The sequence below is a fragment of the Mustela nivalis genome, assembly GCF_964662115.1.
Source record: "Mustela nivalis genome assembly, chromosome: 2".
In the NCBI taxonomy this organism is placed as follows: Eukaryota; Metazoa; Chordata; class Mammalia; order Carnivora; family Mustelidae; genus Mustela; species Mustela nivalis.
In genome coordinates, this window is record NC_139021.1 from 157,471,632 (window position 1) to 157,483,131 (window position 11,500).

The 11,500-nt window shown below is 41.9% G+C and overlaps 1 long non-coding RNA gene across 1 annotated transcript in view; it reads left to right on the forward strand.

Annotated features, from left to right (window-relative positions):
- Positions 1-9,853, forward strand: part of LOC309860302 — a 75,937-nt gene extending 66,084 nt beyond the window's left edge. Inside the window, exons 3-4 of the long non-coding RNA XR_014309305.1 lie at positions 6,043-6,135; positions 9,783-9,853. This is a non-coding gene — a long non-coding RNA (uncharacterized lncRNA). The remainder of the gene's footprint in view (positions 1-6,042; positions 6,136-9,782) is intronic.
- Positions 9,854-11,500: the final 1,647 nt, after the last annotated feature.

The window sequence follows — 11,500 nt, forward strand, 5'->3', positions numbered from 1 at the left end:
TTCATGGCATATATTCCCAGAAGAGAGATTATTGGGTCAAAGGCCAGAAACATTTTTGTGGCTTTTTTTTCTTTTTTTTACAAAGTGCCAGACTGGCCTCCACAAAGACTTTACCAATTTGCAAATCTTGGGTCCTTTCATTCATATTTTGTAGCCTCCTAATGATTTTCTGCAGAGTTGGTCCAAATCTCCAGGGTCTGCCTGGGGCTTCCAGCCACCCTCACCCTCCAGAGGTGATTTTACTGAGAAAGTTACAGGCACGTGTCTCCCAGTTTGCTCAACTCTCTTCCATGTCAACATTTCTCTTTTCACCCTGGCTCCCCTCCTAGGGTGATCTCTGAGGAAAAGATGCCCAGTTTCTTCCCAGCACACCTCCCTGCGGCATAGTTGACCTTGTTCCTTCCTGTCTCTTCAAAATCATGCGGCACTCACTTTTCGACCCTTTATAGCATCCATCTCTCTTGCTCTTTCTCCACAGCCCACAAGCATCCCCTTTTTATCTCCCTTTTCCTAAAAGGCGTCAGCAATTTCCCTTCTCTCCCAAACTATTCTCTTCTGTCGCTGTCCGTCTTTCTGAAGGGATGAGCCTCACATCACCTTCTCACCTGCCATTTCCTTCTCTGTCTTTTGCTCTTTCGTGGATGACCAATGCTCAACTGAAGTGGCCATCTCGAAGCCACCAATAATTTTCTTAGTCACCCAAACAAGTGATTTTTTTTTGTCAGTCATCGTCCTTAACACCTTGTTGACTAGTGTGTCCACTTGGAAATTTTTTCCTGCCTGGGGTTCCATGGCAGTGCTATTCCCTTAGAGCCCCTCTCTCCTATCAGTGTTGTGCCTTTAGAAGAATCTGTCCTTGGATCTTTTAGTCAACTTCAAATTACCGCTACCTCTCATTCTATGGCAGCCAAGAGAATTAGGGGAAATTGATCCTGACTGATCTAAGGCTATGAGTATAAACCCATTTCTTACCACAATAATGGTTCAGGGGAAAGCAGAACAGTGCCATCACCATGGGACATTTACTGGTGACCTATGGTTACTCCGTGAGATCAAAGCTCAAGCCTTATGTTTCATAGTTGAGGAAATCCAGTGCTTTCTCTCCTCTTGGAGATCAGTGATAAAGCATATCAATCTAACTGCTAATTGCTGTTGGCCACCATCTTAGAACCCTGAAGCAATCTAGTATGAAGATGAAGTCAAAACGCAGAACAGAGCAGAGCTGGGAGAACTGAAGCATAACCGATCCAGACCCCTGATTGTGTAGGCTGGTCAGAAGCGGGGATTTTTCAGTCACATGAGTCAATAAATTCCTTGTACTATTGAAATCATAAGGCTTAGGGCTTCTGTTACTTGGAATTGAAACTTGTAACCATTATCGCCCTCTTCACCGTTTCCCTTTATACTTTTTATCTCATCGCTCTCCCCCTTTCTAGCAGGTTCCATGATCCCATCTATGTGGATGATTCCTCTACAGCTCTGTCTCCCCATTTCCAATTCCAGCATTGCCAGCTTTTTACAGAGTAGCTGTATGTGGTCTATGAAGCTTTCATTTTAGTATTCAACACCACCTATTTCACTACCACCCAAGCCAAATCAGCTTTATTTCCCTCCTCCATGTCTGATCATTCAGTTGCCCTAGATCGAAACTGTAGAGTCATCCCCATGCTTCGCTCCTCCACGTCCCACTATCAATGGTTATGGTCTCACACTTAAACCTCTGGCTGTATCCTCACCTTCATTATCTCGCACTCATGTTGACTCTCTTCCCAGTTGGTCTTTCCTGCCTCCCGGCTATCCCAGCTGCTGACCCAACACAACACCTTTAGCAGAAACGTCTTCCTAAAACAGCAAAGCAAGAAAGCATTTTCAATGATTTGTCAGTGTTTCAGATTTAGACCACACTTTGCATCCTAATTCTGTAAGTCTTCCACCGCAGGGTCTCTCCTGATCTTTCTGATATTATAATCCCGTTACTTTCTCCTTGGTGCCCAAGAGACGGCCAAAGTGGGCTGTTTCCAATTTCTTTCCCATCTTGCTGCCAGTGAAATGGATCCCACCTGGACCACCTTCCCTTCTTATTTCATCCATTGAAATACTGCTTATCCTTTAAGATTCATCTCAAAAGACATCTCAATAAGGTATATTCTGATTTCCCCGAATAGATACACATTTCTTTGTCGAACGCCTACAATGTGTAACTCTCGTGACACTCATCAGAATAGAGAAGTAGACTTTTATTTTTGTATCTTTTAAGCACAGAGCACGGGGTCTTGGAAATAATAAGTGCTTAAATAAATACTCCCTACGTTAGCCTGAATCAAGGGCAATGTTATGGAGAGGAGATGCTGTAAGAAGGCGCCGGACAAGGAGTCTTACTCTTTTACCTGCAGATTCACTAGAACCTCTTTTTTTTTCTTTTTCTTTCTTGTAAAAAAGCTAGGGATTGGTCAACTACTTTATTTGGCACTAACTACGACACTTGAGAACTCTTGCATCCTGGGATGATTCGGAGCCATGGTTCTCTGAGCTTGGTCCATATGCATATTCCTGGAAGCTGAGGGCTGATATCTGAGCAGTATAGCTATTAAGCCTGGCGGGGCGGGGGGGCTAGAGAGGGAAAATGACACAAGATGAAACCAGAGAGGGAGACAAACTATAAGAGACTCTCAATCTCGGGAAACAAACTGAGGGTTGCTGGAGGGGAGGGAGGTAGGAAGGATGGGGTATCTGGGTGATGGAGACTGGGGAGATTGTGGGGAGCACTGTGTATTGTGTAAGACTGATGAATCACAGACGCATACTCCTGAAACAAATAATACATTATATGTTAATAATAATATAAAAATTTAAAAACAAAAAAACCACAATGGGGCACCTGGGTGGCTCAGTGGGTTAAGCCTCTGCCTTCAGCTCAGGTCGTGATCCCAGGATCCTGGGATCGAGCCCCACATCAGGCTCTCTGATCAGCAGGGAGCCTGCTTCCTCCTCTCCTCTCTCTACCTGCCTCTCTCCCTAGTTGTGATCTCTCTCTGTCAAATAAATAAATTAAATATTTAAAAAAAACAAAGCAAAACAAAACACAATGGACTAGGAGTCCGTGGACCTGAGTTCTGGGCCTGGAATTTCACTAACTAGCTCTGTGGCCTCAAATAGGTCTTTTCACTGCTCTGAGACTCTCTTGCTGCTTTACTTGTGAGACAGTACAGTCAGGTCACAATGTTTCTCAAAGCGTGGGCCTCAGAACACTTGCATCAGAGTCCCCCAAAGGACTTCTAAAAATTGAAATTCCCTGGACCCAAACCAGTACTGCTGAAAATGACTCTTGGGAGAGAAGGTCTAGGGGGTCTGCATTTGAGCAAGCTCCACGGTGAGTAACATTCCCACTCAGGTTAAGGCCTCTAGAATTTTGGAATTACAAAGTTCCTTCTATTCTAAGATGTGGGGGTGACTGGGTTCAGTAGCAATTTCAATTATTTTGCGGTGGTAAGTAGAATGGATACGGGAGTAATCCACAGGGCTTCTTGCCTTCAAAGTGTTTGTGAAGCGAAAGGTTAGAGCAACCTTGGTGCACGGCCTGCTTCCAGGGCCCTAGCCCCAGGCCCTCGCTGCAGCTGCTGGCTGCCTGTGGGTCCGCCTGCTGCCTCTTTTCTCATCCCTCCCTCTCTCTCTCCCCCTTTCTTTTCTCCTGTTCCTTTCTTCTCTTCCCCTCTTCCCCTCGCCCATCTTCCCCCCTTCCTCCTCCTCCTCTCTCTCCCTTCTTCCTCCTTTTCTTTTTCATTTCTATTTCCCATTCTTTCCAAAATCCCATCTGCACCTGCGGAAACACATCATTAGCAGAACATTCATTTGCACTTACCTAATATCCTATTTTTTTTTTTTTTATGAAGTCTTTCCGGCTCCCTCAATCAGCTATGAACATTTCCTGCTCAGAACTCTTAGAGCACTTTGAACCTCTCTTATGCCATTAATCATATTTGGCTGTGTAATATTTCTAGGTCTACTCTATCGTGTGCCCCTGGGGAAAAGGCTGCTTTATCCATTGTTATTCCCCCCTTCTACAGTGCCTAGCATGGGGCCTTGCCCACGTTGATAATACTTCGCACATGTATAGCATATTTTGGTTTAATAAACATTTTCACAGACATTGGTGGATAGCAGACACTGGATAAGAATTTGCTGAATGGATCCATGAATGAATTCCTCTATTTTCCTTGTCTGGGATTTGAGCTTATCTTATCTCTGTCTTGGAGGGAGGCTTGGACCCTGGCAAGGCCATTGAGCTTGGACTCTGAGGTCTGAGTTGGAAAGCTTTTTCTCCCTTTTAACAGCTGGGTAGTTGGGGTGAGTTGTTTAACCTCTCTGAACTGTGATTTTTATCTGTAAAGTAGACAGACAATATCTTATTTCTAGGGTTGGAGATGATGAACAAGTACCTGTGAACACATCTGGCACATAGCAGATAATTTTAAAATACTAGTTAATGGAAACTCTTCCCTTCCCCCAACACTTCACTTCTATTGGACTGTCCCTTAGGACAAACACTGGCTTTTCTAAATCTTTCCCTCCAGATTCATATTCTGTGTCTTGGTGCACTGCATACAAAGATGTGCAGAATACATTTTGTGGACTCTTAAAAAGTCAATGTGATAAGGCGAAATACATATGGAAAACACACAAGCTGAAATGAACAGACTGTATTTGTTAGGAATCTTTGCTGCAAGGTCTATAAGCCCAAGTCAAACAAGCTTAAGGGGATAAAAAAAAGAATTTATCGACTCCCACAAATGAAATGTTCTAGAGTGGGTCTGGTTTTAAGCACTGCCTCATCCAGGGGTTACAATCCCAGGGTGAGAGTGCTGTCTCTTTTTCTCCAGCTCCGAGCCCTGCTTCTGTGGCTTCATTCTGAGGCAGGATCTCTAGTCGGTGGGAATGGTGGCTACTTGTTTGTGAGCTAAAAGGGCTCACAACCTATCTTTGTGTCTGCATGCAAATCTCATGGAAGGATTCTTATTGACTCTGCTTGGGTCCTGTGCCCGCATATAGACCAGAGAGTGGGTCCAAAGGATGTAGTACTATGGTTGGCTCAGTCTGGGTTCCTTGCCCACCCCTGTGGCCCATGGGGAAGGACGCAGTGGTTGACCAACAACAAGAATGAGGGGGAGGTATTTCCTCTAAAAGAAGGGATATTGGAGAACAAAATTTATTTAGTGAACAGGTAGAAAAATACATCCTTTTCCATAAGAGGCTTTACGTTTAAAACTGCTTGCTTTGTCTTATTTAAGGGGCCCAGCTTTATTCACTGTTATTGGGGAAAATAAAACCATTGAGTGCCACTAAAGGCCCAGGACCAAGGTCTGGGGTAAAGCTGTGTTTAAAAAAAAAAAAAAAAAAGCAAGTGGGGGCTCCTGGGTGGCTCAGTTGGTTGAACATCGGACTCTTGGTTTCCACTCAGGTCAGGATGTGATCTCAGGGTCAGTGGGATGGAGCCCGGCATTGGGCTCTGCAGTCGGCGTGGAGTCTGCTTGTCCCTCTCCCTCTGTTCCTCCCCAACTCGCACACTCTCTCTAAAATAAATAAAGAAAATCTTTAAAAACAGAAGAAATGAAGACCAGCTTTGAAAATTCTGTGAGCAGAGAAAATCAGTTGGGTCATACAAACAAAGCTCGATTTAGTTTATTTGCAAGACTAACTTGACCTGGGTCATTCTTGGCTTATGCCTCTGAAAATTTTAAGCAAAACTTAAGCTGTTTCCCAAGGTTGATGGGAAGTAACCACTGACCACTTTCCTAGCTTCTAAAAAAAAATCTTGACATTATAACCAGTCTCTGTGAAGAAAAAACAGTCCCTGCTTTCTCACTATATATACTGCTTTGTAAAGATAGACTGCCGAGCCCCATTCCATGTTTTGGCTTGAGTGCTCCCAGTTTGCAAATTGCCTTTTTGGTGTGTGCATGCTCAACTTCTACTAATGGCTACTTTGGTGATTCACTGGTATTGCTTCTACTATTTCTGAACTTTGACATTTCATGGTGTGGGAAGTGGAATTCAAAGAAGACCCCTATGACTCTGAGGCCCCTGAGTGGACAGGTGCTGGTGAATTCCCTGCTGTCTTGCTGCCCCTGGGATTTGAGGGTAAGTCTCTCTTGAATCCGAGCGCCACTCTCTTTGTGTTTGGAGCTTTCTGACTATATTGTGCATTTTGTTTGCTGAAGCGCTTTGGTAAGTCACTATTCTGTTTAAAAGGGTGGGGTGCGTGTGATTTTCTGTGTTTTGGAACTGCTGTTGAAAAATGGGCGCCTTCATAGTTAAGACATCTTAGGAATTCTAAAGGCAGAGATGAGTTCCACCTGATCTGTGGGCCACATTCCTGTGCCTCTTTGGAAAACGGATCAACTTTTGGAATTGTAGTGGCCACTTTGGGGAAACTTTAACTTAGAGAAGTTTATCTTAAGGGATATCCTTAAAAGAGAGATTCCAAACCTCAGAGATGACGAAATGCATTCTTTGAGTGGTTTTCAGAAGCTTCTCAAAGACAAAATGACTCAAAAACAGCTCTAGAAGGATCTTGATGGCATACAAATTAAAAATCTTTAGTGAAAACTCTTTGATCACAGGAATAAGTAAACTTAACTTTGTCTGCCAGAAACACAATTTGGATACAACTATTTTTTTAAGTTTTTTATCTGGTTAAAAATTTTAAAACAACAGCTCTAAGATCTGTCTGTATGTTTATGTATGTCCAAGCACATACATTATAGATATGTGATATTTTTCTGCCTCTGAATGACATTGCCAAAATTAATTTGTAAAAAGCTCTATTTAATTGTCTTAAAGAAAATTAAGCTTTTATATAAATCAAATATACTTTCAGAAATATAGAAACTAATAAAATGTTTTTTAAGTTCACATGATCTGGGATAAAGTTTGATAAATAAAAGCTAGGTTAAGTTTGTTGGTTTAAGAAAAGCAGACGTGTCTTCAAAATTTGTCAACATGAAAAACAACTTAAGATGATGGTTAGTTGTGGGGCACCTGGGTGGCTCAGTGGGTTAAAGCCTCTGCCTTCGGCTCAGGTCATGATCCCAGGGTTCTGGGATCGAGCCCCGCATCGGGCTGTCTGCTCCGCGGAGAGCCTGCTTCCTCCTCTCTCTCTCTCTCTGCCTGCCTCTCTGCCTACTTGTGATCTCTGTCTGTCAAATAAATAAATAAAATCTTAAAAAAAAAAAAAAGATGATGGTTAGTTGTTTAATAAGTCATTAAAGAGTAATTGTTAAAGCAAGTAATTTAAATACATGTAAATAATATGGAAATTTTATGTTAAGTCAAACTAAATAATGAATATTCTTTAAATATCTAAATTGTTTACAAATATGATACTTGTCAAATAAATAAATCTTAAAAAAATAGTACACAGGTAAAAAATCAGAATTTGATTTTCTATTTGTTAGAATCATAAACTTTGAGATTATTGGTCTGCTCATAAAAAAAAATTGTGAACAAAGTTTCTTTATCTTTAATGTAATCTGCCTAGAAAACAAAAATTGTTTTGATTTATGAGACTTTTGATTACTTAAGAAAAATTAGTCTTCTTTATTGAAAGAACTGTTTTTTACAGCTATGTAAATTTTTGAATATGTTAAATTTCATGGGAAGCATTGTCAAATAAGAAGTGATGCTAAGGGGCGCCTGGGTAGCTCAGTGGGTTTAAAGCCTCTGCCTTCAGCTCAGGTCATGATTCCGGGGTCCTGGGATCGGGCCCCGCATTGGGGCTTTCTGCTTCCCCCTCTCTCTGTTTCTGCCTACTTGTGATCTCTGTCTGTCAAATAAATAAATAAAATCTTAAAAAAAAAAAAAAAGAAGGGATGCTAAGCTTTCTTTAGGTATAGATTTGTATGAAATTCTTAAAAATCTGACATGTCCTTGTATAATGTTTTCAATCATAATTCCAGATATTACCCTAAAATATTGTGCATCACAAAAATATCCACATTTAGTGGCTAATTGCATTGTGTGTGTGTGTGAGAGAGAGAGAGAGAGCTCTCGTTAGATCTCTAACGATGGCCATTTTTAAGTCTTTTATCTGCAGACAGCTTTGCTCTGATGCTTTTGCAGAAGTGTTCCTGCAAACATGCTTCATGTTAAAAAAGATCCATGGAAAAGATGGAAAAGATCTTGACAAGTATCCTAAAAGGCAAGTTTCTGATAACTTTAAGATCATGCACTAAACTGAGCAAGAATTTCTAAAACTTTTATGGAAAACAGATTAGCTATTAATCCAATGTAAAGCAAAAACAAGAATTAATTCCATGACATTGAGTGACCTGATGAACATAATTATAATTTTTATGACTTTATTCAAAACATTACTAGTTCTTTAATGTATCATTTTCCATATTTGAAGGGGCTTTTCTTTCCTTTCTTTAAACTGTCTATACCTTATAGCAATTTGGTAAAATCTATCTTTGCAACAAATGTTGAACATTTACGTTTTTCTCCCTAGCTGATCCCTCCAGAATTCTGAAACTCTTACTAAATTTTCTTATTTTTTCATGACAATGTAAGTGCTTGCATAAGTTCCAAAAGAATCTATTCTCCTTGTTTTAAGACACAATTGGACAAGTCCTTGTCTTGGTTTCCAAGCCTTGAGAAGCTTTCAAAAATCCAATCTGAGATTCCTTATGAAAAGTTCTAGCAAAGCAGATTTAAAAGAACTTATATGTTCAATCACTATTCCTGCTGCACTTATGTCAATAATCAGGCCGAGTTATTGAAACTAGACTTAATTTGCAAACAAACTAGCCTTACTTTGGTTGTCTTTGATAGATATGGGGATAATTACAGAGAGAAAAATTGTTTCAATAATGTGCTTTTGTGGATACCAGATATGATTGCTGCTAATTGTCTTTGGGGTTTTGTTTTCTAGCCGTAAACTGGGCTGGATCCTGAACTTTTCCAGTTTCCTCTAATATTTGGCTAGAACCCTCCAAACTAACCTTTCCAATTTTCTCCCACTCTTTGGACTTGGAATCACTGTGAAACTAAAACTGCCCTTTTCCTGAAGCCATGCAGGCTAAAGCTGGACGACTTGATGTAAACTTCAGGGAAATCAGCGCAACAGCTCATGTGTGGACAATTTTCATGCCTGTGGCTATGTGGCTACTCAGAAGGCTCACCAGAGACATTCATACTGCAAACCAGGAAAATTTGTCCGATTGCCACTGCCCACCCTCACTGCCATCCAAAGATGCTTGGAACCCGATGTCTAGAAAAATTCTCACTGGCTGCTGTTCAAATACAGAAACTGAATTTATAATTTTCTTCAAACTATTAACCTTCATTTTTCTTTTTTTTTTAAATGATTTTTTAAAAAAAAAAAGACTTTATTTATTTATTTGACAGACAGAGATCACATGTAGACAGAGAGGCAGACAGAGAGAGGGGGGGAAGCAGGCTCCCTGCTGAGCTGAGAGCCCAACACGGGGCTTGATCCCAAGGACCCTGGGATCATGACCCGAGCCGAAGACAGAGGCTTTAACCCACTAAGCCACCCAGGAGTCCCCTTTTAAAAGATTTTATTTTTTTATTTGACAAGAGAGAGAGCACAAGTAGCAGAGAGTCAGGCAGAGATGTGGAGGGGAAAGCAGACTCCCTGCTGAGCAGAGAGCCTGATGTGGGGCTCGATCCCAGGACCCTGAGATCATGACCTGAGCTGAAGGCAGAGGCTTAACCCACTGAGCCACCCAGCCGCCCCAACCTTCATTTTTCTTATGTTCCCACAGAAATGCCTCATTAAATCTCCTGCTTGCTCACATTGCATCAAAGCCTGAGGTGAAAGCTTGCCTGTCAGCACGTCCTGAAAGAAAACGTCCTCAGGTTCATCCTGTCCTGAGTGGCCACGAGGATATGGGTTTGTTAACACATAGTGTTGTGCCTGTGTAAATAACTTAAAAAAATTATAATACATTTGAGTTATTTAATCGGTTAAATCATGGCTCTTGGGAAATCTCTGCTCTGGGCAATTTCTCAATCCTTGGCTCCTGTTCTCCTTACAGTCATCATATCAACCTCTCTAGTGTGTTACATACTCTTGAGGGTTTTAAATGCCCGGCGGCAGCCACTCGAATGCCAAATGGTATTCATCAGGCTCAGAGAAAGAATGAAATCAACAATAACCACAAATGATGAAGACGGTGGCTGTGTAGCCCTCTGGCCTGACAGCTAAGCTCAGGGCAACACTGGACGTGTGACTTTCATCAGATTCCATCAGGGCTGCGAATGGAGAATAGCGCTCTACTGGTTGGTCGTGCTCTCAGCCTGCTGAGACAATGACTAAAAGGGGAGAATTGTTAAAATAAAAATTAGGGACGCTTGGGTGGCTCAGTGGGTTAAAGCCTCTGCCTTCAGCTCAGGTCATGATACCAGGGTCCTGGGATTAAGCCCTGTGTCGGGCTCTCTGCTCAGCAGGGAGCCTGCTTCCCCCCACCTCACTCTGCCCGCCTGCCTGCCTACTTGTGAACTCTCCCTGTCAAATAAATAAATAAAATATTTTTTTAAATAAATAAATAAAAATTAAAAAAAGAAATTAAATGGAGACCAGCTTTGAAAATTCCTTGAGCAGACAAAACCCGTTGGGTCATACTAACAAAGCTCAATTTAGCTTATTTCACAAGACTAACTTGGCCTGGGTCATTCCTGAAACTTCTAAGCCAGACTGAAGCTGTTTCCCAAAGTTGATGGGAGGTAACTGTGGACCACTTCCCTAGTAAGTAAGAAAATGCTGACATTATAACCAATTCCTGTGAAGAATAAACAGACCCTGCTTTCTCATTATGATAGTCCCCAGGCCCCATTCCGTATTTTGGTGTGAGTGTTCCTGGTTTGCACACTGCCTTTTTGGTGTGTGCACGATCAACTTCTACTAATGACTATTTTGGCGATGGATTGGTTTTAATTGTGTGTGTGGTTTTTTGTTTTGTTTTGTTTTGTTTTGTTTTTCGGAATTTTGACAGCAGTGGTGAAAAACACTGGCTTCCTCTCACATAGCTTCCAGTCCAATGAGACCCCTGAAACCTCTCCCTGCATGGGCCATCACAGTTCCTAAGCACTCTCCGCTACATACGACCCTTGGTTTCCAGGGATGATTGCCAGCAGACTCCAGTTACGGTGCACAAATGGGGAGAAGTATCACTTTACGCCGTTATCACCCACTTAGAACCATCCCTTTGTCGGCTGAACCAGTGTCTCCTGGCAGATATCACAGAATCAGAGACAGTGAGATGAAAGGGCGATAAGGCCGGCTCCCTTCAGAGGCTTGTGCTCAGTTCTTGGGGATCCGACAAGGGGAAGATTGGGGGAGTTCTGTGGGTTCTTTTCATTTCACTCTGTATTTGTAATTTTAAAAATGTTGAGGGACGCCTGGGTGGCTCAGTCAGTTAAGCATCTGCCTTGTGCTCAGGTCATGATCCCGGGGTCCTGGGATGGAGCCTCTCATCAGACT